This window comes from Panthera onca, chromosome E1, assembly GCF_046562875.1.
Source record: "Panthera onca isolate mPanOnc1 chromosome E1, mPanOnc1 haplotype 2, whole genome shotgun sequence".
Classification (NCBI taxonomy): Eukaryota; Metazoa; Chordata; class Mammalia; order Carnivora; family Felidae; genus Panthera; species Panthera onca.
The window spans coordinates 46,696,828-46,701,650 of NC_138352.1; positions in this window are offsets into that span (position 1 = coordinate 46,696,828).

Sequence of the window (4,823 nt, forward strand, 5' to 3'; positions counted from 1 at the left end):
GGCTTGAACTCATGAACTGTGGGATCATGACCTGAACCAAAGTTGGATGCTTAACCGATTGAGCCACCCAGGCACCCCTCTTTAAGTAATAAACTGTCTAAATCGAAAAGCGGCTCCTTGTAACTTCACTGGTTGAATCAGTTAGGCCTTGGCCTTGGCCTTGTACGTGTGAGCTTGAAACCCTGCACTTCTCCATTCCTATCATTTATGTATTCACGGTCAATATTTATTGAGCAAATCCATTCTTCCAAGGCTCAAAATCTTGAGACTACTTAATCCTTTCCTCAAGGTATCCTTCATCCAGATCTGTCCATTCTTCGTCTATAAATGTTCTCATTTCTGCTTCTATTTCCATGTCTGTTGTCTCCCTCAAGCCCTCGTCCACTCACTCCTAGATTGTAGTAAGATCCTTGAGCTAGGCTTCCTGTTTCCATTCCTTCCCCTTATAAGTCATCTTCCACGGTACTGCCCGAGTAATGTTAAAATGCCATTTTGTACATGGCACCCCAAAGTTCACAGGCTTGAAGTTGACATGCTTTAGCTTCATGTTCAAGGCTCTACAATTTTTGCCGTATCTCCACATTAATCTTCTCTTAATCCTCCACATTAACTTTTTCTTCTCACCAGCTTGGCCAACACAGTGTTCTTTGAATATGCCAGATGGCATCTCCTATGAAGTTCGGGCTAAGTGCCACTTTCTTTCTTCCCGAAGCGTTTCTCTACCACTAGCTCTCCTGACCTCGTGTGCCACTGAGTTCTCTGTAGTACTCAGTGGGTCTGTGGATGAGTCAGAAAAGAAAATGACTAGAGACGGCAGAAGATAACCAGATAGTACAGGTTTATTGACAGTGGATACTAAATGTTTGAGACACCCCCGCTGGGCCTGCTGTTCTTGGCTCAGAGGTTCTTAAGTGGAGGGGTGCCTGGGTGGCTCAGTGGGTTGAGCGTCCAACTTTAGCTCAGGTCATGATCTCACAGTTTGTGGGTTCGAGCCCCGCATCGGGCTGTCTGCGGTCAGCGCAGGGCCCGCTTCAGAGCCTTTGTCCACCTATCTCTCTCTCAAAAAAAAAAAAAAAAAGTTCTTAAGTCTAGGAGGCCCCTGAAGTTGGTCGTAAAATTCTGCGGTACGTGCAGATCACCACTATCACGCCGTCTCTGTGTGTGTGTCCGTAACCATAACCAGCTTCTTACAGAGGTCTGCTTACAGGCTGTGAAACCCTGACCTACACAGAAGATGGTATATGTTAGTGACAGACAAAGCAAGAACAAACGCCATTAGATTTTGGAGTCCCAAGACTGGACTGGTGTCCCAGCTCTGTGAGACCCTGGCATGTCACTAACCTTTCTGAATCACAGTGTACTCATTTGGAAAACAAATTATATCTGCTCTGCCTACTCAATTGGGTTTCTGTGAAAAATAAATAAAATACGTGAAATTGCTTCATAAGCGACTGAATGCTCTATAAATGTAAGTTATTGTGCCACTTAATTCCAAACCATATGGTTCTGTTTATATGTTCCGGTTTACATCATGTCTTAACCTATCTTGAAAGGATAGGTTCTTCAGTAGTCGTCTTTTTCATTTTCTTGAAGATTTTACAGCCTTTAAAATTTTACAGTTAGTTAGGTTCTAACAGGATGCCTGGAGGTCAGCAATGAAGAAGTCACGGCCAGCTGTCGGGAAGGTTGGAGCCCTGTCCTGGCGGACTCCACGAGAAGCCGGGTCAAAACCACCCTTTTTTGTTTGTTTGTTTGAAGTATCGTTGACAAGTTCTTATTCGTCGTGTTTCCTTGGTTCAGAGTCCACTGCCCTTGCCTAAGTCATGATCTTAAGCTCTCGCATGACACTATAAAGTACGGCTCCTATCACCAAATTAAAGCAAGCCTCCTGCAACATTTCAGTCAGAGCTCGTTGATAAGGAGACTCACCAAACCTGGGAGCCCCTCTGCTGAAGGAAGCAAGCATTTATTTAAAGCAGGGCTTCTCAAAACTGGTGGACAAGGTGGGTTTTTAATTTTAATTTTTTAAAAATTTCCAACACATCATATAGTGGTATTTTTATAAAATAGAGAAAAATGGCATGAAAAACACATAGAAAATACAAACCACATTTTATTATCACTAGATTCAATAATAGTCAACTGTCAAAATAAGCTATAAAGATGAAAAAAAAACCCCACCTTTTTTTAATGTTTATTTTTGTGGGAGAAAGAGACAGTGTCAGTGGGGGAGGGAGACACAGAATCCGAAGCAGGCTCCAGGCTCTGAGCTGTCCGCACAGAGCCCGACTTGGGGCTCAAACTCACGAACTGGGAGATCATGATCTGAGCCGAAGTCGGACACTTAACCCACCGAGCCACCCGGGCCCCCAAGCTATAAAAATTTCTGAACTCTTAATTTCTGCTGCACTTATTTCCTGATAGATTAGAAGCAAACTAAGTGGGCCATACTTTTGGTACAGATTTCAAGTACTTAAGTACTTTCATGAAGTCCATGGAAACAAAGCCCCGCGGAGAACCTGATTGGCTACTGGTCTATTGACGGGCTCCCCGGGTCCAATCAGCCACAGGGGAGGAATGATCACATGGCCCTTTGGCAGAGTCTCTGGCAGGGGGCACTTCCCTGGGAATGGGGCGGGAGCTGCTCAAAGGGATGCTGTTTGCCTGGGCTGCTGTACGGTGTACGGTTGTGCCTGTGTAGCAACTTGTTCAGAGACCTTGGAGTGCTCCCCCACCCCCCCACCCCCCCCTCCGCCGCCATGAGCTGGAAATTGGGAGGCTGAGAGTAATGTCCTGCAGAGGTGTTCTATATAACACATAGAACAGAATCTTAACAAACGATGTGCAAATGCTCGTTAATTTGAATGCAGAGATGAGCCAAAGAAACTCCCAGCCTTCAAGAGCTCACAGCTTTCTCACAGACTAATTAATGCTGTTTCTATTTCCTAGTTTCAAAACCCTACCCCAAAATTTAAACTCTTACGATGGCCAATGTGTAACGGTTTCAGCTTGTCAAAATCTCCGACCTCCTTCCAGAAGTAATTCATCTTTGTTTCCCTGTGTGGGGAGTCCCTCTGAGGGCTTATCATAAACCCCAGCATTCCCAGTGCCCAGAACAATAACGTGTCTGTCTACACCTCGCATTACTTTCTATACGATACGCTGTTGGTGGTGGGTGTGTTGATGATGCAAACACATCAGGAGTGACCTGGCATCACAGGCACATGAAAAGATGTTCAACGTCGCTCCTTATCAGGGAAATACAAATCAAAACCACACTCAGATACCACCTCACGCCAGTCAGAGTGGCCAAAATGAAGAAATCAGGAGACTATAGATGCTGGAGAGGATGTGGAGAAACAGGAACCCTCTTGCACTGTTGGTGGGAATGCAAATTGGTGCAGCCGCTCTGGAAAGCAGTGTGGAGGTTCCTCAGAAAATTAAAAATAGACCTACCCTATGACCCAGCAATAGCACTGCTAGGAATTTATCCAAGGGATACAGGAGTACTGATGCATAGGGGCACCTGTACCCCAATGTTTATAGCGGCACTCTCAACAATAGCCAAATTATGGAAAGAGCCTAAATGTCCATCAACTGATGAATGGATAAAGAAATTGTGGTTTATATACACAATGGAATACTACGTGGCAATGAGAAAAAATGAAATATGGCCTTTTGTAGCAACATGGATGGAACTGGAGAGTGTGATGCTAAGTGAAATAAGCCATACAGAGAAAGACAGATACCATATGGTTTCACTCTTATGTGGATCCTGAGAAACATAACAGAAACCCATGGGGGAGGGGAAGGAAAAAAAAAAAAAAAAAAAAAAAAGAGGTTAGAGTGGGAGAGAGCCAAAGCATTAGAGACTGTTAAAAACTGAGAACAAACTGAGGGTTGATGGGGGGTGGGAGGGAGGGCAGGGTGGGTGATGGGTATTGAGGAGGGCACCTTTTGGGATGAGCACTGGGTGTTGTATGGAAACCAATTTGACAGTAAATTTCATATATTAAAAAATAAAATAAAATAAAATAAAAAATAAAAATTAAAAAAAAAAAAAAAAAAAAAAAGAAATTGTAAAAGTCATTTTTACCCTTAATGTAATCTGCCAAGAAAAAAAAAATTCTGTTTTGCCTTTTATCAAGCCTTGAATTCTTAAGAAAATGGTGTCTTCTCTATTAAAGGAGCTAAGTTTTTTTATATAAAAAAAAAAAAAAAAAAAAAAAAAAAAAAGGAGTGACCTGGCATCAACCTTTAGCCCCGAGTTCACAATCTGTAAAATGGACTCAATAACATCTACTTGCAGCACTGTAGATTATAATGAGGTAAAAGTAAAAATATCGAGCATACGACCCAAGTGACCAATAAATGTGTTAAAACCCTAAGAAGTCAAAACACGGACCTGTCAGGGGTTAAGTTAATACAGAGAGCCTTCCTTGTGAACTTCAGTGGGTGTCCCGAACAAGCAAGGTAATTCATCTTTAAACCTCATGATCAAGAAAAGGTACATCATGTTTGGCATTGTCTGCTTAAGATAAAAAGTACGCAAGTGACAGTGACATTTTATTTTAAAAAATTTATAAAAATGGACTTTTGGATAAAAATGACAAGAACGGATATGCATTCGTTTGTACACTCTGTGCCCCAGGCTGCAGAAGCCGCGCAGTGGGGCTCTTTTTCTATTCTCCTGTCACAAGTACCAGACCCCGAGCTTGCCACACTCTCCGTCCTGCTGTAGATCAAGGACCACTCTGTGAAACGAACTCAAAGCTGCTCATTTCATCTCGTTGTGTCAAAGAACAACACGGGATCATACTTTC